Genomic DNA, 26,456 nt, shown 5'->3' on the forward strand with positions numbered 1-26,456 from the left:
TTCTAGAGAGTTTTCACTCCTACCTCTGACCCCTCCAAACTGCCTTGGCTATCTCTCCTGGAGCATTTATTAAGGAGCAATATACATAGTGGTTAAGGGTAGGAGCCCTGGAAGCAGAATGCTGTTGTGTAGATATCAGCTAAGGCATTTACAAGCTGTGGTCCCTTGGGCAAATTACTTAAGGTCCCTGAGTCCTGCTTCTCATCTACAAAATGAAGAAAATTATACCATCAGTTTCAGAGGGGTTGTTGTAAGGATTGATGAGATAATACATCAAAAACTTAGTTTGGTAGCCAACACATAGTGAGCACTCAAAAATTATCCATATTTATCACTTTCTACTTTCATGATGAAAGTGTTAAAAACTGCTACCTTTATCGAACACATACTATACTCTGGGCGTGGTGGAAAGCATTTTATATGGGCTTTCACAAGGAAACCATAGTTGGTCTTAGGGGCTGTTATTTTCCCTATCTACCATTATGAAGCTGATGCTCAGAGGGGTTACATAAATTGTCTGAGGTCACATAACTAATCATCAGATTTACTGTCATTTGAGCCCGGATGATAATACAGCAGCCCCACTCCCTGCCTCCATGCAGGTACACACCTTGTGCCTCACGCTAGGTTATAAATTCCATCGCAAGCAAGGGTTTGATCTGATCTATCTTTGTATCCCCCAAAGCATCTAGCTTAATGCCTTACGTGCCAACAGTGGGTAAGTACTAATTAACTGAATAAACATAGAGGGAAGGGACTCCAAAGTCGAATTTCACCAATGTCATCATTTTGTCCTAGCCTTGGCTCTGCAGAAATTGTTCAAGTGCATTTCAAGTAGAGTCCTCTCTGCATCTGACCAGCACCCACGCCAACACGCACATTAAAAAGAGCAGTGTTCCCCTAAAAGACATGTCATGCACATACGTCCTTCGTACAACCAAATCCATCAGTATGTTCGCTGGGTTCATCAAATGTGTAGTATCCTAAAAAATCTGCATTTATACCACGTCAGGTGCATGGCAACACAATTCATGAATGCCGTCTACACATGTGAAACTTCCAAAAAGCACTCATGATGGCTGCAGTGGGTGGCCTCAGGAAACACCAATGGCAACCATTGCACCAGAATGAGGCAGTGAGAATATGTGAAGCTTCAGACACAAAACAGGAGCAACCAGGCAGTGAGTCACCAGCTCTGGAGAGAGGACTTAAATGACAGAGAGTCTGAGTTCACCAGATCACAAAAATGCTAGAGCGGCAGTTCTCAAAGTTGGGTCCGTGGACCGTCAGCATCGGCACCACCTGGGAACTCCACAGGAATGCAAACTCTCAGGTCCCAGCCAGACCTTCCGAATCCGAAACTCTGATGTGGGGCTCAACAATCTGGGTTTGCTCACACTAACAGTGACTCTACTGAGCGCTCAAGTGTGATAACCACTGATCTAGAGCACTGAGCTGTGCAGCGCACATCCTATTTTAGACAAATGAATATGAGGTGCATGATTTCTCCAAGGTCACACGGCTAGTTGGTAAAGAGCAGAACATGTATCTCCTGGAACACAGTAAGGAAGGTTGGAAGAGGTGAAGACAGGTACAAAGGGACTTTACGTCCCTGCAAGTCTAAGTCCCATTTATATTGAAAGATTGTGTTCATTTGTTTTTATTTGAGCATAGCTGACCCACAATGTTACATTAGTTTCAGGTGTACAACTTAGTGATCCCACAAGTCTATAGGTGATGCTGTGCTCACGGTGAGTGCAGCTCCCCTCTGTCACCATACGATGCTATTACAGTATCACGGACTCATTTGTTCCATAACTGGAAGCCTGTGTCTCCCACTCCCCCTCACCCATTTTGCCCATCCCCGCCCCCCCTCCGGCAACCATCGGTTTGTTTTGTCCGTATTTATAGGTTTGATTCTGCTTTTTGCTTGTGTATGTATTTGTTTTTTTCAGATTCCACCCAGGAGTTAAATCATATGCAACACGTGGTCTGTAATTCCACTCCTAGGTATATACATAAGAGAATTAAAACAGGTGTTCAAACAAAAACTTATACATGAACCTTCACAGCAACATGATTTATAATAGTCAAAAGGTATGCATAAAATATAGACTCTTGTTTAGATGGCAAAAACTGCCATTACATAGTCCAAGCTCTCTTCAAATGAAAAAATAAATGTAGCCAAGTTCTACTAGCATGCTAATATGGTAGTCACACAACACATACAGCTATTTAAATTTAAATGTAATAAAATTGAGGGGCACCTGGGTGGTTCAGTCAGTTACGTGTCTGCCTTCGGCTCAGGTCATGATCCCAGGGTCCCTGGATGGAGCAAGCCCCACCTCGGGCTCCTTGCTCAGCAGGGAGTCTGCTTCTCCCTCTGCCTCTGCTTTTCCCCCTGCTCGTGCTTTCTCTTTCTTTCTCTCTCTCTCTCTCTCAAATAAATAAAATCTTTTTTAAAAAAGTCAAAAGGTGGAAATAACCCAAATGTCTATCACTGGATAAATGAACAAATGAAACGTGGTGCATCCATATAATGGAATATTTCAGCCATTAAAAAGTACTGATACACACTATACAACATGAATAAACCTTGAAAACATCATGCTAAGCAAAAGAGGCCAGATGCAAAAGGTTACATATTGCATGATTCCATATATATGACAGTTAGCATAGTTATACAGGCAGAGAGTAGATGAGTGGTTGCTTAGGGCAAGGGGGAGGCTAAGGGGATGGGAGAGGGATAGCTAAAGGGTACACGGTTTCTCTTTATGGTGATAAAAATGTTCTAAATTGACTGTCGTGATGGTTTGCATATATCTGTAAATATACTAAAATCCATTGAATTGTACGCTGTGAATGAGAAACTGGATGGCATGTGAATGATCTCAATAAAACTGTCACAAAATATAAATTTTAAAAATGAAAATAAACAAATAACCAAAGACTGTGAGAGCATGGACCAGTCATCTGTGGGTGGAGACTGCAGGCATGGGCTCTGACAAGCCTTAGGTCAATGGCTGGAAGTCCTGAAGTGAACAGTTAAGCCAGTGTTCTTTACTGCAGAACATTTAATAAGAAGATAAATAATATTAGTCTTGCAGAGGATAACAGAGTATGTAGCAATTTCCCAAACTGTTGGACCACAAACTCTGTACTGGAAAATGCTGATTTGTATAATGTTCAAATAGTGTACCATTTTTGTTATATGACTGATTGACTCATTGTTTAAGTGCTGATCAAATTGGTCAGACTCACAGGTGCTTAATTTGTAGTCCACAGGTTCCTAAATGGTCCCTGGCTCTCGGGGATCTGTAAAGCCCCTAAAATTATAAGCAACATTTCATGAATACATGCAAATGCGATTTTTACTGGAGCGTTTCCAGAGATTTTTTTATATTTTCTAAGGGATCTATGGCTTATTCAATCACTAGATGTGCTGGCTTCATGAAGATGCAGCCGATGAAATCTGGGTTTTTCCTTCAGCTTAGGCTCTTGAGATTTCTCACTTAGGCCATTACAAAATTCTCCTGACTGCTAATTCCACTTGCCTTCCAGTCTCTCTCCAGCCTACACTCTGATTTTCTTAAACTCCAAACCTATTAACATTCATGCTTAAAACCACTGCCTACCAATTCAAGTGCAAATGTTTCAGGCCTCCACAATCAGTCTCCGCTTGCCCAGGCTCCTGCCTCCGACCTTCACTCCTTGTTTGTATCCCAGGGTCAGACAACTTGGTTTCCCCAAAGACACATTCACCTCCACCACCTCCACATGTGGATCCTCTCAATTCTATTTTCTCTTTAGGCACTCTTTATACCCTTCCTAAAACCTTCTCTTCCATGAAGTCATTTTGGGTCCCCAGATAGTCATTACCTTCTCCTCCCACCATGTCCGCAAAGCAAATACACATCAGGCTCTTATGATACTAATCATACTCAGAATATATATATAGTCATGAACTGGTGCGTTTACCTACCCCCCCCCCTTCTGGCACCAGTTCATGACTATATATGGGGGGCACAGTCGCCATTATGACTCTTGTTTTTAATTTGTCACTGGATCCTTCTGCTAGGTCACCCCATTCAGGGCTGTCACCAGGAAAGCAATATTGACCTATCATATGTTTTATCCTGAAATGATCAGATTTTGTTAGGAAAAAAAAAAAAAGTTCCTTTCTGTTCAGAAACAAATTCTTATCCATTTAGAAATCAAAAGATCTTTAGATGTTTTGTATGATTTTGTTTGTATTATAACAGGCCGCCTTTGACAAGGGCTGGGGAATGGCAAAAGCAATAGGAATCACAGGGATACAGAAACATCCAGCCACCCAGCATGTACAGGCAGAAGCTTCTAGGCAGCTTATTTCTGAGATGAAAGAATACAATTAAGGCAGTTCAATAAAACAACAAAGATTTTCTCTTTCTCTTTGTTCATCTTTTTCCTTGTGATGAAGAACCATCACCTACATTTTCACAAGACATAAATCAAAAATAATCATTTTTGGTTTTAATACATTAATCAACCTCCAGTATTCATCATTCCCTATTTCCACTTTCTTTTCTCCTTCAGTAGAAATGCCTTTATTTGAATAAAGGAAAAGAATAAAAACAAGATGCGGGGGGTGGGGTACAGGAGGCCAAAAGACTTATTACTTTGTTAGAAATTTCTAAAATACAAAATTCCAGACCAAGCTGGAATTTCCCAGGAAGAAGAGCAGAGGATTAGAGTCCTATTTATAGACTTTCTAGGAAGCCTCCCTTCAAAGAGATTGGCAGGGCCCAGCCTAAAGTAAGACACATATCTCCTCCTCCCCCCAACCCAGGCCTGTAAGCAGCCTGCTTCAGCCAGAGACCCACAGTCAAAATCACAGTACAGTTTGGGTTAGAACAGAGTAGAGGCCATCCAAGACCATGGAAACAGCAGGAAAGAGCTCAGAGTCAGCTCTATGTTGGGGGGTGTGGGGAGGTTTGCAACTAGGAGGCTAAAATCCCCTGGTGGTCTCGGATCCTTTTTATTCCAATCAAAAAGGAGGATTTTAAACAAACCCCCTGGCTCTCGGTCTACTGACAAAACCAGAATGTTTTTCGAAATAAACTAGGCACAGAACTTTGAGCTTCCACATTGGAAAAAATGTCTATCCTATTCCTCAATTTACACACTTATAAAAGATAATCTGGGGGTGCCAGGATGCCTCAGTCGTTTAAGCATCTGCCTTGGGCTCAGGTCACGATCCCAGGGTCCTGGTATTGAGCCCCACATTTGGCTCCCTGCTCAGCGGGGAGCCTGCTTCTGCTTCTCCCTCTCCCTCTCCCTCTGCTCCTCCCCACCCTCATACTCTGTCTTGCATAAATAAATAAAATCTTAAAAAAAATATTACCCGGGTTTACTATTTTCCTTTCCTGTCCCTTCCTTATCTCGTTGGTTAGTGACTGATCTCAACTGGCAAAAACTGGCAAATGCAAACTGAATAATGGCAAAGTAAATACAGGTGTTTAACCACCACCCCTCTAAGTATTTATGCTGAAGCATCCCAACTACCATTCTAAGAGTCTAGGAATTAAGTCTTCTTTTTCTCAATACATTTTGTTTCTTCCTGAGATATATTTTTCCAGCAAACTCAGCTTATGTTCCAATGAAAAGAGGAATCGACTGAGGATAGCCTCGTTGGGTTCTAGGCTTCTCTGAAAATTATCTGTCCCACTTTGGATGAGTCTTTCCCCTACCCACCTGCCTTAGTTACCCTTGCTACAAAATGGGAATAATGTCTTGTTCTTCTCACTACATCTAGCATCTGCTCTAAGTTATGTGATCATAATTCAATAAATGTGAAATGATGCTAACAATTTGCATCATATCCTTCAAAAGCACCCTGAGTGCTTAGGATTAATCCAGTAAATAAACTGTAATAAATTCGATCCCTAGGAGAACCGCTTAATGGAAGAGTAACTGAGATGCTCCCAAGTTAATTACTACCAATCAGGGGAGGTGCGAGAGATGATTTGCTTTTTTCCCAACTTCAATTTGAGGGATTGATTTTATGGCTTCTCAGGTCTCTTTCACTGTCGAAATCCTACAAAATAAATGGATAATCAATAAAAGAAAAATCTGCTGTTGCTTAAGCCTGGGTTGCTGTTCCCTCCATCTTTTTTTTTTTTTCCCCAAAATAAGTGTTGCCATCATGGTAAACACCCCTTAGAGTCTGTTCTGATTAAAAATCTGGATGCATAGTTTTCCTTTCATAATACAAATATGTGTGGGTAACGAGATTCATTGCCATGGCCTTGTGCACGTGCTGGACACCGGAAAACCTCACATTCAAATATTAAAACAGAAGACCTACATGAAACATATACTTATGTTCATTGGAGTTTATCTATTTGGTAAGCCATTTGGTCTAGCATCTCATTCTGTTACTATGCCTGAAATTTGACTAATTTGCTGCCTTAGGAACCACTATAAAGTTGTGATATTGCCAAAATCATATTTTATTATAATATAAAATATATGTTCTGCATCACACAATGGCAGACTCAGCAACAAAGAGTAAAGCTGCATTGATCAGGAGTGTTGGGTAATGCGGTGGTCCACTGTGATTTGTCCTTCTAACCGAGACCAATTCCCTTCCCGTGCCAAAAAGTTTGATTTGAACTAATTTTGATGGAAAGATTTCTCAAACGTAGTACACAATTTCCAGCTGAATTAAATATATACAAAAGCTGTTAAGATATCCTTAGTGGTAAAGTTAGCACATGGCTATTAGCCACTGCACAGGGCAACATCACAGAGGGAAGTGTGGGACAGGAAGACTTGCTTGCTCCTTTGCTAAAGGTTAGCTCCTTCTGCTTTCAGAGTCAGGTCTAAGAAAGCCTTTCTTATATCCTTTCTCACTATTAGTTTTCCCTTTACCAGTTTTCAATGCTCTTGCTCCAAGCAATTTTTCATTCCTTTAAATTCTTGTTTTTCATTTGTAGAAAGCTCGACAACAATGCCTTGCAAGGAGTCATTTCCATTTTTGCATATAAGCTCGAAGGGGGCACAATCAGGAATCAGAAAGAAGAAATGAGGGCTCCCGGAACAGTCTAGCAGCAGATGCTCCAGCCACATGGTTCTTTACCAGGACCCAGAGAGCAACGTTGCTGAGAGCCTTCCATAAGAGCAACTCCCTTATTCTGTCTCATATTTTTATCTCATTATTCCACCCTGCTGGTGTGTCCTTAACTAGATTATAAAGTATGTGCGGGCAGGAAACCTATCTTATTGTTCCTATGATTTGCCACACGACTTAACATAGTGCTGAGTGCATAAAAAGTTCTCGTGATTTGGCTATGCTGTGCCTTCCCCCAGAAACCTGGAGAAATCCACCTTTAAATGTTAATACAGTACAATACTTAAAATTTCTGTCACTTAGCATTATTTGTGCCAAACTTTCCTTCAATAAATCTAACTAACTTGCCCTAGGCATTGCTATAAATAAATGTAAAGACTCCTTGTTTAATCTGTGGCACAAATTGGAAACCAGCCTACATTTTAGTTACTCTCTTTTCCCGATTCACAATTCTCTCAGAGATAATTGTTACTGGTCTGTGTCATTTGTAAGCAAAATTTCCAGCTCTGTGCTGAAGCTCAACTGTAGCCCTTCTTTTTTTTATACCTTGCATGTCCAGTAACTCATTGAAATTTCTTAAGCTGTGCCTAAATCAAACTGTTTTGGCCAAAGGATCTCTTTCCTTGGGTCATGACTGTCAAAAGAATTTGAGTGGAGACTGGTCCTCAGACGCAAAACGCAAAGGCACTTTATATCAATTTAAATATATCTGACCCATTTCGATATTTATTCTGAAATTTTCATTTATCTCAATTATTTTCACCCTGCAAAAGTCACTTTGGCAAATCATCTTCCTTATGACATCAATTTTCTCACCTCGGGTTCTTGATTTGCCCAGGATGTGAAAGTACGTGTTCTCTTGGCCACACTGCACATGTGTCCTGCCTCAGTCTGTAATGTTTTGATTGCTTCTGAAAACATTCTCTAAACCTGTAATGTGTCCATGCCACTTTTCTGTAGATGCTTGGAAAGTGGAGTCAGCGATCTAACCACAATATGCTAACACCAAGCACTGGTTTTCATTTTGCACCTGCCCAGGGACTTGCAGAGTGACACAGCCTTATATCTATTACCTAAGACCAAATCCTCCGGGGAAGGTCTGCTCAGATTCTAATCTTACTGCAATAATTCACTGGGCATCTCCTTTAGCATGCCCTTCTTCTCTCAAAGCTAAATTTTTTAAATACCATCTCATTTAGCTGCAAAAGTCACTTTTGTGCTCACTGCAAACATTCATTTTTCTTCACGACGCTCTTAAAACTCAGAATGACTACAGCCTATCCTGATTCCTAAGCCATAGTCTCTGTAAATAGAACATGGGAATAACACAATATAGTCTCACAGCTGGCTGAATATATTTTTGCAATAAAATATATGTATTCAAGAGTGAATAAAAATATACACATACCTCTGAGAGAGAAATAATAAAATACTCATGCGCTCCCTCAAGCTTTGAGATATGCAGCATTATAACCCGATTAGTACTCTGAGTAGCCATCCCCAATATTTCCCTTCCTCCCCTCCAGAGGGAACAACCATTCTGAAATTGATCTGTCATTTTCTCTCCCTCTCCTTCTCTTTCTTCCTCTTCTCTTTTCCTATCAAAATACCAGCTACCTTTTTTTTTTTGCAGAAATTTACAAACTTACCCTGAAATTCATAGGGAAATGAAAATGAGACAGCAAAGGCAAAATAGCTTTGTAAAAGCACCATAAAGTTAGAGGACTCTCTCACTTCCCACTCTCAGAACTTACCACAAAGCTATAGTAATCAAGACTGTGTGGTGTTGTTATAAGGGTAGACAAATAGATCAACAGAATAGAACTCACAGTCCAGAGACTGACCTATATACATTTAGGGTCAATTTCTTTGCAACAAAGCTGCCAAGACCACCCAATGAGGGAGAACAGTCTTTTCAACAAACGATGCGAAAACAACTGGAGTTCATATGCAAGAGAAGGAAGCTGGACCAGTATTATCAAACCATACACAAAAAATAACTAAAAATTAAAAATACCTAAATATAAAGGCTGAAACTATACAGCTCTTGGACAAAAACAAGGTAATGAATATTCGAGACTTCGGATCAGGCAATGGTTCTTAGATCTGACACCAAAAGTACAAGCCACAAAACTAAAAATGCATAAATTGGGCCTTGATAGAAAAGTCTGGGTTGCGCGGATCTTCCAGCTGAGGGGCCGCCCACCGACTCCACCTTGGCGGCTCCTCCGGGAGTCAGAGGGCCTGGCTATCCCTCTCAGTGGTTCCTCCAGGAGTCTAAGGGCAGCACCCTTTCAAGGTTCCCTGCTGTCCCCTGCCTGGGGCAGCTGTGGCCACGGCCTAGGGGGCCCTGGAGCAGGAACCACGACCAAGTGTACCCCGAGCTCCTGGCCGTCTGGCGGAGCTTCCAGCAGAAGCCCAAGGAGCTTGTGGGTCCTGCGGGTGTCTGACCAAGGGGCCCGGCCCTGGCCCTGCACCCTGGCAGCAGCCACCGTTCCAGTGCCACCATCTACAACCACGCGGCAAGGCCCGCGGAGCGGCCGCAGGACGCTGCTCACCCGGCTGCTGCTGGCCCGGCGCCCGCGCGGGGAGTCCTCCTGGCACTTCGAGGCCACCGCGCTGCCCTTCGGCCCCAGGAGCACCACGGAGGAGGACGGCCGGCTGGCGCGCGCGCTGGGCACGCCGCTCGGGACCTCCCGCCAGCGCCCCGGCCCCGCGCGGGACGCCGCGCCCTTCACGCCGGGCCTGCGGCGGCTCAGGAGCACGCGGCGCGCGCTCGTCCGCCTGCTGGTCCACGGCGGCCGCCGCAGGCGGTGGTGGAGACCCCGCTCCTGGCCCGCGCCGCCAGGCTCACGCTGGGCCGCTCCCCGCTCGCAAGGACCCGGGGGGCCGGCTCCTGGAGCCCCGAGTGCGCACGGACGGCGTGCGCAAGCAGCCGCACGGTCCTGCTGGGGCCGGGCCCCCGAGGGGCCCGAGGCGCTGGGAGAGGACCCGCCCCTGCCCCCGCGCTGCTCCACCAGGCCCGCGGGGAGGAGCCGCCGTGCTCTCCCCCCAGGGAAGACCACAGGGCAGGAAGCTGGGGACAGGGTAGGGGAAACGCAGAGCCTCCGCCGGTGTCCCCTGAGCACCACCAGGATGGACTGAGGGACGCGCGCCGTCTCTCCAGCTCCCAGGAGGGAGGCCACCCCGCGGTAGCGGAGCCCGGAAGAGAGAGGCCAGATGGGCATGGTGCCTGGACCCAGCGGGGCCCCCACTCTGCCACATGGGTCCCCAAAGCACTACAGCCTAAACGGGGACACCCCATGGCTCGGGACATGAAAGCATCTTGAAGTTTGTACCCTTTTCCTTAATGTTTTTAAAGTGCACTATTTTTATTTAATACTTGACCTTAAGTATATAGAACACTTTGGTTTGGGGACTTCTCATTTCCCATTCTGTAGTGGTTCTGCTCTTAAGAATTTTTTTTCCCCCAGTGTCTTTCCTTTTGTGCTTTTGCTATAGGTTCACCTGGGGAAACGGCGACGAGTCTTTCTCCGTTTCTCTGACTTCATGTGCGGGCCTCCAGCCAGGGTGTATATATTACACCTGGGTTAAGGGTGTTGCGGCCAAGATTAGCAGCTTTTGAGGCAGTCAGTGCTGGGCACACGGGCACCCATAAATCCATAAATGGTGTGCTCGTCTAAAAAAAAAAAAACTGGACTTCATCAAAATTAAACATTCTTGTACTGCCAATGACATCATCAATAAAGTAAGAATGGGACAAATTATTTTTAAATCACCTATCCTTATAGGCCTAGTATCCAGAATATATAAAGAACTCTTAACAACTCAATAACTAAAAAGACAACCCAATTAAAATATGAATAAGCATTTTTACAAAAAAGATACGTAAATGGGCCAAGAAGTACATGAAAAGATGCTCAACATAATTAGTCACCGGAGAAAAACCACTTCACACTCACAATGGCTATAATAAAAAAGATAGGAAGTAACAGGTGTTGGCGTCAATATGAAGAAATTGGAACCCTCAGACACTGTTAATGGGAATGGAAAATGGTACAGCTGCTTTGAGAAACAGTTTGGCAGTTCCTCAAAAAAGTTAAACATAGAATTACCGTAAGACCCAGCAATTCTACTCCTAGGTATATACCCAACATAATTGAGTATATGTAAATATAAATATACACACCCTTTATACCCATGTACACCCTTGGATATATATAGGTATAAACATATGTCCACACAAAAACTTGCATATGAGTGTTCATGAAAGCATTATTCGTTGTAGCCAGAAGGTTGAAACAACCTAAATAGCCATCAACTGATGACCGGATAAATAAGTGCGATATATCCATACAATGGAATATTATTTGACCATAAGAAAGATGAAGGTCTAATGCATGCTATAATCTAGATTTTTTAAAAAAGCATTGAAAACATTATGAAAAGCATTGAAAGCATTATGCAAAATGAAAGATAGCAGTCTCAAAAGGCCGTGTATTGTACGATTCCATTTATATGAAATGTCAAGAATAGGCAAACTTTTAGTGGCAGAAAGTATATTAGTGGTTGCCAGGGGCTGAGAGGAGGGAGAAATGGGCAGTGATTGCCTATAGCTACAGGGTTTCTTTTAGGGGTGATGGAAATGTTATGGAATTAGCTCGTGATGATGGGCACACATATCTATGAGTATAGTACAGAACACTTTAGTGAATTGTGCACTTTAAAATGGTGAAATTTAGGGGCACCTGGGTGGCTCAGTTGGCTAAGCATCAGCCTTTGGCTCAGGTCATGATCCCAGGGTCCTGGGATAGAGCCCCACATGGGGCTCCCTGCTTAGTGGGGAGTCTGCTTCTACATCTGCCCCTCCCCTCCACTTGTGCTCTCTCTTTGGCTCTCTTTCTCTCTCTCTCAAATAAATACATAAAATCTTTAAAAAATAAAAATAAAATGGTGAGCTTTATGGTGCCTGAATTATATTTTAGTTTAAAAAATCAACCTTTGGCTTATTGACCCTCTCTTTTATATGTTTGCTTTCTCTTTTATTAATTTCTGCTCTGCTCTTCATTCTGTTATTTTTCTAATTCCTTCAGTTAGAAATCTAGCTAAATATTTTTGAGCTCTCATCATTTTTAATGTTAACATTTAAGACTACATATTTTCCTATAAATACCCTTTAAGCTATTACCTACACATCTTGATAATTAGTAATTATTATACAGTTTTAAGTACATTCTAATTTCCATCATTATTTGCTCGCTCGAGTTGTTTAAGAATGCATTTTTAGACTTCGAAGGGTATAGCGTTTTTTTCCTCATTATTATTTATTCTAGATTTTTAACCTACTGCAATTTGTCAGAGAATGTAGTTTGTCCAATTCTATTTTAGTCAGCTACTGGATATGATGAGCTGTTCTAAAATCTCAGCGGCTTGACACACAGAAGTTTATTCCTTAGTAAGGCAACCAGTCATTTGGGCTTTCCAGAGTGGCTCTCCTCCAACCAACAACCTAGAGGGCCAGGCAGCATCCCTTGAATAGTCTTCCCCTGCTAACACCTCACTGGACACCGTGCCACACTGAGCTGGCAGATGAGTAAAGAGAAAATATGGAGAGATCACATAGGATGCATGCAGGTACCATAACCACGTGCACCTGCTTTCCTTTAACTGGGATGGATCCCATGTTCCCATCTAGATGCAAGAAGAAAATGTGGACTCAGGAAGAGGAAGCATGGTGAGCGGACAACTAGCTAGTCTTTGCCACAGACATCCATCTTCTGAAATCTGTTCAGACCAATCTGTTTGTGGCTTAGCTATGGTAAAATTTCATCAATCTTTTATGTTTGCTTGGAAACAATATGTATTCTGCCATTGTTGGATACAGCACTCTATAAATGTCTATCAGGTCCCATTCAAACCTTCAACACTCTTACTGATTTTCTTTTTTTCTTTCTTTTTTATTTAAAGATTTTATTTATTCATTTGAGAGAGAGAGAGCACAAGCAGGGAGAGACGCACAGGGAAAGGGAGAAGCAGACTCCCCGCCGAGCAGGGAGCCCGACATGGGGCTCCATCCCAGGACCCTGGGATCATGGCCCGAGCTAAAGCAGACACTTAACCATCTGAGCCACCCAGGCACCCCTCTTACTGCTTTTCTTATGTGCTTGATCGACCAACTGAGAGACAAATTGGGTCCCCAAAGCACTATAGTGCCACTTGGATAGCGAAATAGTCACTTTCTCCTTATAGTCTTAATAACTTTTATTGTATATATTTGAGGCTGTTAAGGGCATACAAGTTTAGAATTATGACATCACCCTGGCAAATTGAATATTTTACCATTATTTAGTGGTCATCTTTAGCTCTAGTAGTCCTTATTTCCTTAAAGTACATTTTGTCAGTTACTGATATAATTGCAACGGCTAGCTGGAATTATGTATGTTTTCAACCAGTACAGTAATTTTTTAAAAGATATTTTTACATTTGATGTACCATTAATGTGTTACATTAATAATAATAATTCGGGCGCTTTTTGATTTTATAAGGTATTTTCGGATGTAGCCTTATATTTTTTTCATCAAAATATTTCATTCAAGAGCATCTGATGTTACTGTCTCCCATCTAATAACTATGATGAGCTGCTAACCAGCATGCAATCATGTCCCCGTCTTGAATGATCTCAAATGATACCTAAGAATGCTGACTTACTTAACATCACATAGAGAACCTTCTTAATTCATCAGCTGACTAATTCTAATCAGAAATTAGAATGACATAGTTTTAAAACTAGGCTGAAATGTTTTCTCTGTCCTGAACATAGTTAAAATGTGCTTTGACCTAGCTAGACAGCAAAATGAGTCATCGATTTTTCACCAACACTTGCTTTGGACTTATGTTCACTGTACAAAATATAAACCTTCTTGATCAATAACTTCAACCCATCAGTTTATTATTTCATCCCTGTTCATTGCCTGCTCTTGCTGACCTGTGTTGTCCTTGCAATTTCAAGTATGTGCCATATTCCAACAGCAATGGTACCTTTCATCTCAGATACTTCATTGAAGTATGCAGAACACTTCTAGATAGATCAGTAGGTATTCAATACCATTTTTTAATTGAATTACTGTCCTTTGTCATGATTACCAAATAGGAGTTCAATAGTGACACAATCAAGAATTTCCTTTTTGTGGCACTGAATGCCCTAAAAGCTGGATTTGTGCCCAGTCTCAACACTGCATGCCTGCAGCCCCATGCACTTGAAATGTCTGCTGCAATCTCATTCTTTCTGATGTGCTAAGAATGCAGCCAAGAAAGACTGCTCACTTCTAAGAAGTAAATCTAAGCCAAGGACATTAAATCCATCTTTACCGTTGAGTACAGATTTCTATGAAAAGGCCAACCCATTTTTAAAAGCTGAATGGATAACCTCGAAATTAATTTACGGCTGATTAGTATTTAGGAATCCCCCCCAAAAATCCAACACAAGAATATTTCCCAGATTTATTGAACTTTGCTTTAATTAGGACTTGATTGAATTTTCATTCCCTCAATTCTTACCTTTCTTCAGTTCTGAACGAGGCAATGGTATGTCGCTGCCATGTTGAGCCCCGCAGTTCCGCCACCCTTATTGAGATGATCTATTTCTATGGCAAGACTGCCAGCTTGAGAAAGTCTTTTTCCTGCTGAGCCATTTGCAGTGATAGATGATACAAGGAACAGTAACACTTTCCAATTTGGCGTCTTTTAGGCATTAACTGGGTCTTTTATTCCATATCCTTTCAGTCCTATCCTTATTTTTCTTTGAGCTCATTGACTTCTAGACAAGAAAATGGCACATTTCCTTAAGGAATTCCCGTTAGCTAGGACCTGGTGTCATTTTTTAAAAGAACTTTTTAGAAAAGACAGAAGTGATTCTCAAACCTCATGTTCTTCCATTGGAAACAAGGTGAAAATTGTATTAAAATATGCGAACAAGGATTTGTTTATCTGATAGCAGAATGTATTAGGGGGAGGGAACCACCTGAAGCTCGAAATAGGGCATTTTCTAAAAAGAGAGAATAATGAATTACAACATTTGCAATAACTTTAAGTAGAGCAGTGATTATTGCTGTTCGCCAATTATTTTCATTTCTTCCTTTCCATACACATGGCAGAATTGTACTTCCTGGCCCTCTTGTTGCTTGGGTGGGGCTGTGGGGGTAGTGTTGCCCAGTGAATTACCTGGAGATGTGAGTGTGTCACTTGTGAGCTGGATCATGCACTGTGAGACCCTCAAGACCTCTCTCCCCTCTGGCTGGTAACTGGCAATGACTATCTTGTGGGTCTGGTTCCCTGAGGTACCACCTTGAGGAGTCAACTCAACCCCTGCTAATTTGCAATAGGCGGGTAGCATGACCACGAAACAATCCCTTGTTACCTGAAGGTATTGAAATCTGGAAGTTACCTGCCTACACTGCAGCATTGGCTATTTCTATGCTTTGTGGCTAAGACATTGCGGAACTTACTATTGCCAATAGGTAAGAATTACAAATAGGCTCAGAATAGTGTTCAGATAAACTTAGAGATAAACCATCCCTGATGGGCTTTTATGGACTTCTGACTTTTTGAGGTTGTTAGTAAGAAAGGACAACCCCATCTTTTCATAAAATCCTACTTAGTGTTGATGAACAGACTCATAGGTTGGACATTCTAGATATGGGTAAACTAGGCACGTTGTTAACTTCTGAAAAGTAATGTAGTCAGAGGTAAAAAGTATGGACCTAGGAGCTGTGTTTTATTTCTGACGACATTCCTTGTGAGCTCTTGCTCTCTAACCTCTTGAATCCTCAGTTTGCGCCTCTGTAAAATGGAGGCGATGGTGATACTGCCCCCATGTGGCAGTTATGGGGAAAGCACCAGTAGGAATGCTATTATTGCCGCGTTAACAGAGTAAAGACTTGTACCAGTACTGGACTTTGAGTAAGTGCTTATAAATCGTGGTTCTCCTCCTGTGTTGAAGAGCTAATGACCCAGATTGAAACCACCTTACCAATACTGCAGGACGTTACTCCACGTTACCACCTACCTACTTTTCTTCCCTTTTCTGTTTGCCCTGATTCTTTCTGATCCCACTTCATTTTTTATGGGAAAAGATTAGCCTGAGTAACAATCATCCCGTGGCATTGGTGCCTAGTAAGTCACTGGTAAGAGAAGCATGGTAATAATAACAGTTCTGTCTCATGTCGTGATCTGTTGTTTTGTACACCTGGTCCTTGCTCTAGGTACTCTTCATGCATTTTTCTCCTTACAATACGCTGGTCAAGCAGACATTTTTGCCCTCCTTTTGCAAATGAGAAGGTTGAGGGTCGATATTCACCTACGATCATGTGGCTACTAACTGATACAGCCAGAATTCGGTCCAGGATGGTCTGATTATTGGGCTCTTAACTGCCAAGTAGGGAAAGCATATACCAGGTTTGCCTCCAACAGTCTCTATTTATGTCTAGTATACTGACATTCCATCTGGCTTAGCATGTGTCTCAGAGTTTTTTTGTTTTTATAAAAGTATTATTATTAATAATCGCATTTAAAAAATGCCGGATTTGCTAGGATTTCGCTTTTACCTCCTGCTTCTGCCAGTTCCATCTAGTCTATGTGTGAAACATGCATGCCATAAGAGTTCAGAATTTAACACTTGGCTATATTTGGAAAACAACCAGAGATGACCTTTCTTTCTTCTTTCGACCCTTTCTAGATGCAATGCAATAATACGTCCCTTTGAAGGAGACAAAGTGATCTTGGACACTAGGGGCTGGGAAGGAGTGTTCAACACGGCTGCCCTTCCAAGCAGCATATGCACAATTGGGGGCGTGGCCAGTGCTGCAGTCTGCAAGATGCTCGAGGCCACCAGAGCACCAGGCCACGGAGGCAGGGCAGCGGGGAATTTTAGGTTAGCTGTTTATAAAATGTGTGGGAGGGGCGCCTGGGTGGCTCAGTCGTTCGGCGTCTGCCTTCGGCTCGGGTCATGATCCCAGTGTCCTGGGATCGAGCCCCGCATCGGGCTCCCTGCTCAGCTGGAAGCCTGCTTCTCCCTCTCCTACTCCCCCTGCTTGTGTTCCCTCTCTCTCTGTCTCTATGTCAAATAAATAAAATTTAAAAAAAAAAAATGTGTGGGAAACAAAGACTGAGAGTCCTTCCCTAGAATGTATAGAGCATAGCCCCTACTACTATGGTTTTCACATTTATTTTTTTTAAAGATTGTATTTATTTATTTGAGACAGAGGGAGAGAGCGCACAAGCAGGGGGAGGAGCAGAGGGAGAAGCAGGCTCCCCGCTGAGCAGGGAGCCCCATGTGGGGGCTCGATCCCAGGACCCCAGGATTATGACCTGAGCTGCAGATGCTTAACTGACTGAGCCACCCAGGCGCCCCTGGTTTCAGCATTTATTACATACTCAAAATGTACAACTTTTTATTTATGGCATTGTTTAGCAACTTCTTAAAAACTTTTTAATAAATCTTTTCAGCAGCAATGACTTCCAGGAGGGAAAAGTGCATGTTTAATAAAAATTTAAGTACTGAGTTTCTAGTTCTGAAGAAACTTTATGAACACAAACTTACACAAAATGTTTTCTGGTGTTCCACATCTAACTTGGGGGCCATATTGATATTTGCGACCACATGAAAACTTAAGGTGCAGATCTACTGAAAAGACATGGGCATCTATTTCAAACTCTAGTAGTTACTTTGTGCAGGTCTTCCTGAAAGTAACAGTTTGATGAAATTTATCACTGAACTTATGATCAAAGGAGGAAGTGAGCAAATAAAAAGATGAACCCTCATGCTGTGTATAATATTTAAATTTGAAATTCTATACATGTACTTTGGAATGTCTCAATTTGTGGTGAGACTCTGGATGGAACTCTTATTGTTAATTAAATAAATTTATATTCTGTATGTGGAATGGAGTGAAAGTAAGAATGCCTATGATTTTGCAGCATTGGAGTCTGGAGAAACATTCAAAAGATTCATAAAGGCATCTTAACCAAAGAACTTTGATTAAAATATTTTTCAAGAAAGAGATTCTAAATGGAGGCAAAAAGAGTTTATGTCTGAAAACATTTGGGATGCCATATTTACACATTTTGATCTTAAAAATGAAGTTGAGATTATACTCCATTAGCAATATTTTCTCTTAGCTCACCAGGTACTTCTGTATCTAAAGAGAATTTTCTTAACTAAAAACATTATGGTCAATACATGAGTCAATTAAATATGCTAATAATTTGAAATTTAATAGCCATAAATTACACTTAGAAGAAGACTGCAGGCAATTTTGTGGGAAAAAAATTTTAAATGAGGCCATTTGAAAAAAAATACATTTTTGAGAGTACCAGAAAAAAAGGCACTGGAAATAGATAATGTCAAGAAATTGATTAGTAGATGTAAAGTAGATCAAGCATAGTTATCCTGTTTATTTTTAATGTTTCCTATGATCACATAATAACCAATGTAAAACCAAGACATAATAACCAAGGTAATAACCAAGGCCTTTTTATGTGGCTTAAATATAAATGGATATATGCTATGTTTTAGAAAGAATTTTATTTTTGAAAATGGTTTTTCCATAGAACTATTCTACAAACACAAATGTGTTCTATAAAAACAAATATATTGATCAGTAAGCAAATGTTTCAAAAAGCATAATTTTAATTTTGAAGCATCGCCTTTTGATCTAACAATTAGAGTCTAACTCATCCCAAACAGGGAGTCCATATGCCACCCAAAAGAAGCATAGCCTTTGGGGCGCGGTGACCTCCTCTGTTTCCTTCCCAGCCCTCTGGATGTGGTAGGTCAGCTTCATCTCAGGAATGCTGGTGAGCTGTTTTAAGTGAAGAACTGAACATAATCTTCTTGCTGCCTCTCCTACTTTTAAAAGGAAGTGTCTTTCTTCTGGGTTCTTTTTGATTCGATGGTATCAAGGATTCCAGGACACGCAGTCACCTGAGAGTTATGGCTGATAAATGTCTTCATTGCCTCGAAGAAATGTTCTGGGGCTGTGACGCTCTCCAATGTTGCCTGAATTCCAAACAGAACTACATGCCTTTGTGACTTTGAAGATTAATCTCCGTCACTCACAGCTCGTTGGCTTCCCCTGCTCATTTCTGCAATGTCTGCAGATGGTGCGGAGCTCTGTGCCAGAGTTATTTATCTACAAATTCACTTCTCACATAGCTCCCTCTTTGAGCCATTCCAGGGAGAGTTAAATACTGAACAATTACGCAACTCTTCTGTCAACCCATGAGTCTTTGCAGCTCTTGTCCAAAAGGGTACCTCTCCAGTAATACCCACTATTCCTGCAGGCTGCTGCTCATCTCACAACTGAAGGCAACAGGGACGTTGCCTTCAGGAAGTCTCTCAAACCAGAAAACCAAACATTTTCAAAATACACATGAACAACAAACTTTAAAGTTGTAAGCATTCCTTACTACCTTTCCAGTGCTGTTTGCTGCTTTACTATTTCTTCTAGAACCTGAGTCATGGAATTCACCAGTCCACCACCTTTTTATTAATTTATAAGTCTGCAAGCTTTGGAAGAAAGAGGTAAGGTGGAAGGGAAAGTTGGAAAAACAGAAGAGGGGAACACAGTAATTGTACTAGTAAGTCCTTTACATTCATTATTAATTTTTCCATCGACTCTATGAGTATTTTGATATCCTATTTTGCATATGAGGAACCTGAGACTCAAAGCGATAAACTAACTTACACAAAGTCACATGCCTAATAATGACAGAAAGAGGGACCTGAATCCAAGCAGTTTGCATTTAGAGCCTGCAATCATAAACCCCTAAGCTGGATCTCTTCAACACTCTCGAGAGAGGAGGAGCAGAAGGAAAGGGAGGAAAATATATATGGGGAAAGGATATGGGAAAGAGAAGGCATGTGGGAAGAAGAAAAGTAGGAGATGATGGAAAGAGGAGTGAGGAGGGATAAAGGGGGAAACATGGGAGAGAGACTGAGGAAGAGGGACAGAGCGGGAAGAGGAGGGGGAGAGAGGGAGGGATTGGGAGCAAGAGAAAGGCATACGGAGCCAGTGATGGTCCCAGAACCTTCTATGGTTCACAGCTTAAGTAATCTATGCCTTGATAAATCTTGCATAAATTTAACAATTATTAAAATAGCTACTGTCTTTTTAAATAGTCATCTTTTTTCTTACATGTTGTAAGAGTCTACTGCTGCTCATTTGCTAGAGGAAGCTTCAAGTATTAGAAGAGCACTGGCTTTCAAATTAGTGAAGTTCATTTTCCTCTTCTAGACATTGGGAACAAATACCCACCCACCTCATATCTCATAAAAAAGGTACTATAAGTAAAGCATTGGAAATTACAAGTCCAACCTCCTTTGCACTAAGTATCATTGTTTTGGTCAAGAAACTAAGGTGTAAAAATGGAGAATTGGACAAAGGAAGAGGAAGAAATAATAATACAAATAGTATTCACTGAGCACTCGCTATGGGCCAAGGACAGTGTATACTACCATGATGCACTCAGGAAGTTTAAGGTCTCTTCCTCTCTTCTCTGGAGTGAAAGCAAGCACTGGCTGTTACTTTCAGAACTCCTAAACCCCAGGCAAGGGGTGGAATATAAAGTAGCATTATGAGAATAGGCTCAGAGCAATACTGGGCTTAACTGCCCCTCCACCATCAAGCTAATTATTCTCATTGCCCCCTCAGGTGCATTCTCTGCTTTGTGCTAACCTCTATCCACTGCACCTTTGGGCTCCTTCACCTTCTGACTACTACTTAGATCTGGCCTTTGGGAGGCACAGGCTCTCATCTTTGCCCCATTCCTCCAGCCAGCCTAGACATGGTTGGTTTGGACAGTAAAGGACATCTTCTCCTTAAGGAGACAGCTCACATCTGAGGATCTCTCTCACACACCTGTTTTTGCTGTTTCCGTAACACTGTGTTGAAGATGGTAAAGGATTCCAATTGTCTCTTATCTCTGAAGACTTGGAACCATCCTTTACTGGTTCCCTCACCTACCCTCACCTTTGTAATATTTTCTTTCTCTGAACTGTCTTCAGTTATCTTTTAGAATCTGCCATCTGTTTCCATCAAGACTTTGTCCAACACAGACTTGTACTTAGAAGTGATCTTAGGTAAGTTTCCTAGCATTGTAAGTCTCAGTTTCATCATCCATAAAATGGGCATGTTGTAATTCAGAGGGATGTCATGAAGATTAATTAAATTGCATGTCCTTTGGTGCCTGACACCTCATCAGGTACATAAACGATAGCAGTTCTTATGTAAGGCCTATGCAGGAAATATGAATGCAAATAAGATCAGATCTTAAATACAAGTCCTCCCACCCCTCATAAACACACACACACACACACACACACACACACACACCTCTTTACTCCAGGAAGTTCTATACAGTTTCCATAATTTAAGTGATTATCTTAGTTTTAAGATCTCTGGTAGTTCCTGATTCATTCTATTTCAAATGGGTCTAGGATTCTCAGCATTTTCATTGAGTTTGTGAAACTCAGAGTATAAAGGAGGAAGGGATACAGGTATATGAGGAAGCAGTCTGCCTGAAAGACAAAACACTGGCCCTTTATCCAACTAGATAGAGGCCAATACAAATCCTAGTGGATTCTTCCAGAACCCAAAGATCCCCAAAGCCATACTTTAAATTTAAGGAATAAATCCCAATAGTATCCCAACAGTAAATTGGCCTAATACCTCCAATTATCGCATCTGTTAGATATATCAGATATAAAAACACCCCACTGCTCTATCATTGTTCTCTGTCTGGAGATTGCAAATAGGTTTCTTTTTAAGTTCCAACTTGAATCAGTTGGCAGTGGTTGCCTGGAGTGCTGGGTGGAGAAAAATTCTCAGGCCAAGTGCAGGCTCAGCAGGAAAATTAAGTGTTGTAATTGATTAACAATGTCTGTTATGGACATGGAATGAGGGGGAGCACTCCCACACTTGCCCATTTGCTGACCATGCATTCAAGTACTGAGATTTTTCTGGAAAATAGTAGAATTTTTCCTTCTTCATGCAGGGATGCTCTAATGATACTCTTCCTTGTGCCCTTCTCCTACAGAACCTATTTCAAATAAAAGGTAATGACGGAGATTACAGATACATTTTCTCATTTGGATCTTCCATTTTTACATCAATTTGCATTCAGCAGTGAAATTATAACACATATTTGGTATCTGTTGTAAGCATCTGGGGATGGTTTATATTAAATAGATTCAAGAAATAGAACTCTCTACCGGACAGTGATTCAGCCAAAGATTTTCAACATAGCTCACTGAGCTCATCTCGTCAATGACACGTTCACGCAGCTAAAGGCAAATGTTTAAACATTTAGTTAATGCACCATATGTCTTAAATGCTTTCATTCCATCTGACATTTTAAAAAATCTATTTTAGAGGGAAGATGCCAGGCTAGGTACCTCCATATGATATGGTTTGTTTATATCCTGAAGGCTACATAGCTCCTTGTAGGCAAAGAAGTCCCCAAGAGAAACCAATTGTCAAGGATGGGGGCTCACCGGAGTGGTAAGAGAAGAACAAAATGGAGGACTAATAAAACAAAAGGGACAAGGTCACAGAGGTCAAAGAAGTGGAAGGGAATAAAAGACAAAGGCAAAAAAAGAACATTTGCAACAGGATGTAGTTATAACTCCTTTCAGGGCATACTTTCCTATGGATTACAAACAACACAGGGATAAAAATAATAACCATATAACTCTGAGGTTTAGGCACAGTGATTAGAACCACAAACTTTGATACCAGATAAATTAAATCTTGACTCTACCAACTGCTAACTGTGACCCGAGCTAAGTATTTCATCTCTCTGAGCCCAATTTCCTTATAGAATTGATTAAAATATCAAGCAAGCATAGTGGGTAAGTATAAAAATTCAGATTTGAGAAAAAAAGTAGCTTTTTTTAAAATAAGTGAATTCAACTTAAAGTATAAACTTCCAGTCTGCTCATAGCAGAAGATATATTTTATCACATTCCAGTACTGTCCATTCTTATTCAGGGATTTTTATAAAGCCAACTTAAAGTATAATTTTCTACATTTTTATCCCATTCAAATCTAAGATGCTCTGGGGTAAAAATCATTCTTTCTAAAGTTTCTCCTGCTGCACCTCACCTTCTACCCGAGGGCAAATAAGTTTGTGGAGAAGAGTGTTATATAATGTCCTGGCTTCTAATTCTTTCTGGTTTGCATTTGAGACATCCTATTCTGCTTGGCCTTTGGTGGCTGGCCTCTTTCCTTTCTCTTCTGTTCTGGTAAAGTTGGGCCCATCAAGCCTTGGGTAACCCAAGTTGGTATCTATTCAAGTAGAGCTGGTTCTGCCTGATTTTTGTGATGTCTTGCTGGTACTCCCAACCAATGCTTCTGATCAAAAGATCCTTGCCTTCCTTGGCTTCCCTCTCCTTACCTCAGACCTTTTCCTGTCCATCAGTTTTTTCTTTAATTCTGTAGCCCCCTTGGGAGTCTGGGTAACTCTCAATGACCCCATCTACACCATACTAGAGTGCGTGAGACCCTGAGAGGCAGCTCACCACTATATCCAACCTTGATCATTGCTCCTCTACACTTACTTTACTGCATTGGACACTGAATATAGACAATAATAGAATTTCTCTGGGAGGATGTCTATCTCCCCAGTCTTTCCCCAGACAGTGAAGTAGGGACTCTAGACTAATCACAAACTCTACACTTGAAGCTCTGCTCTCTCTACCTACTGAGGAAGTATGCAGAATAACCAAAAAAGAAAAAACCAAATGGAAGAAGAAAAGGATGAGCAAGTGAAGCAACTTCAAAGTCCATTTCTTAAAATCTAAATCTCTGAAAGAAACAAAATCTTTCCTGGAAAGGGAAGGGTAATTCTAGCAACTACAAGTCACATCCTCAGTTCAGTGATTTGGACAGGCTATGTTTTAGAGAAAGAAACCAGATTCCAAAGTCAGGCTGGACAGACAACCCATAACTTGGATTACAAAGAAGTAAGCTTGAGGTCATACCCTGGAACCTGCTCTTGCTCTCTGGTGGCCTCTGTTCAACCAGTGCTACTCTTTGGCTTTCTGAGACCGGAGACAAATGGTCAGTCTGGGAAGTGATGAGGATTAGGGTCAGAGTGGCAGCCTTTGCTTTCTCTAGATTTTAACCCCAAAAGCTGCTTAACACCCTCTAGTCATTCAAGGTCATTCCATGGCTTATCCCTACTCCCCCCAAAATCTCTGCCTGCTGTCTTTGAACTCCTTCAAAAAGAGGGAGAAGAGATGAAAACAGAATGTAGGGAGACCAAGCTCCCACTTTGTTTGAAAGGAGGAAGATACCAAGATAAGGCTAAAGATATTTGAGGGGAAGTGTTGGGTGTGGAAAAATTTACTAAGAGAAGAGTATAGCAGGAAGAGTATGTTTGAAAATATTTAATCAATGCACTGCCTTCCCTTTAAGTCCTTAATTATTGTTCACTTCCCTCTCACCCTTGAGGCATTCAGTGTTTCCAGAGGGAAAGTCGAACATCCTAGGTCAAATAAATCGTTGCTTTGCTTTGAGTTCTAAAAGATAGATTTGTATTGTTCATGGTAGGACAATAGGCTGAAGACAAGATCTTTAATTTTCAGAATCTAAGATTTTGATGACGTGTGTTCTTTGAACTCCAAAAAGTGAGCCAAACCTAGAAAGACTAGAGCAGGTTTTATACATCGGGAGCTAAAGCTAGAAAGACTAGAGCAGGTTTTAACATAAGCCTTGAGTTGGGGAAGGGGAGGATGGGACTGAAGGGCAGTTTCTGTCACTGGGGTTGAAGTGAAAAATGAGAAGATAGAGCCTAGGAATGGGAGAAGAGGAGACATTGGGGAGCAGACCTAAGTGAATTTGTTTCCCTGTCACTTTGAAGTCAATATTGGGGGGTATCTAAAAACCTCTAGTTAGGGTCAGGGATTTCAAAGCAGGGTGCTTATTCCTTGCCTCCCCAGAGCTCATGCCTTTCACAGATGACCTGAGTCTATGTGGCAGCAAGGCAAACATGGTGTCTAATTGTTAAAGTAGAAATGACCTAGGAAAGTGCCAGGTGGAAGTGCTCCAGAGAACATTCTTCTACCCTCTACCTTCAGCCCTGCCCCCACCTCATTCCCAAGGTCTGTTGAGGATTTGAGGTTCCCAGGAGTCCTAGCGATGCAACAGGAGTCATATCCAGCTCCAAAGGACCAGTAATCCCAGGGATAGCTAAAGTGAAGCCCAAGTCAACCATGGAGGAAATCACCAGGCTCTTAAATGTGACACAAACTAGTTATGCTACTGCAAATACTTCAGCAATGGATGCAGCACAAACTCCTTCCAAGGAAAAGACAAGAATGACTTCATGCCGCAAAACCTCAAGAAGAAGTAAGTGTTCCTCTACTCCCAGGTGCCATCTTGGGAAAGCGGGTGTGGGGGTGTGGGGGTGGGGTTGTAACTAAACAAACAGTTGGTTATAAACCATAAAGCCAAGAAATCCTTTATTGATAAGACTAACTGGTCTCCCCATCGATAGGGTAGGAAAACAAAAAGTAAAGTCATAGAAAATAATTGGAATTATGGAGAATAAATGATTTGGGAGGAAGGATTGGCTTTATTTTTGTTTCCAATGTATGTATTAAATCTGCTCAGGGTTTCATAACAGAATATCACAGACTGGGTGGCTTAAACAACAGAAATTTATTTTCTCACAGTTCTAGAGGCTGGAAATCCAAGATCAAGGTTCCTGCAGGATTGGTTTCTAGTGAAACCTCTCTCCTTGGCTTACAGATAGCATCTTGTCCCTGTGCCCTCACATGGCCCTTTCTCTGTGCTCACTCTGGTGTCTCTTCCTCTTCTTATAAAGACACCAGTCCTCTCAAATTAGGGCCCCAGCCTTTTGACCTCATTTAGCCTTCATTACCTCCTTAGGGGCCCATCTCCAAATACAGTTCCTACAGGACTTAAAGCTTCAACATATGGATTTGGGAAGGATACAATTCAGTCCATACCAATATATAAACTAAAGTTGAATGATAAAAAAAATTTGTCCATCTTAGATAAGTAAAAACCTTAGTCCAGCCCCTGGTCTTAATAAAGTTAACAAGAGGGAACAGTAATGATAATATTATATTATATTAATAAAATTATCTAGTTTTTAATGTTTGCCAGGCATTGTTTCATGTGCTTTATACCTACTAGTTCATTTAATGCCATAGTCTTACATGACATATACCATTACTCTCTGACTTTGTTTTGATCAGCTCTACTGGAAAATTAACTTCCCCACCCCATACCCAAGCCTCAGCCACAGATAATCTACAGTA

Source organism: Mirounga leonina, unplaced genomic scaffold, assembly GCF_011800145.1.
Source record: "Mirounga leonina isolate KUSES-001 unplaced genomic scaffold, KU_Mleo_1.0 Mir_165, whole genome shotgun sequence".
In the NCBI taxonomy this organism is placed as follows: Eukaryota; Metazoa; Chordata; class Mammalia; order Carnivora; family Phocidae; genus Mirounga; species Mirounga leonina.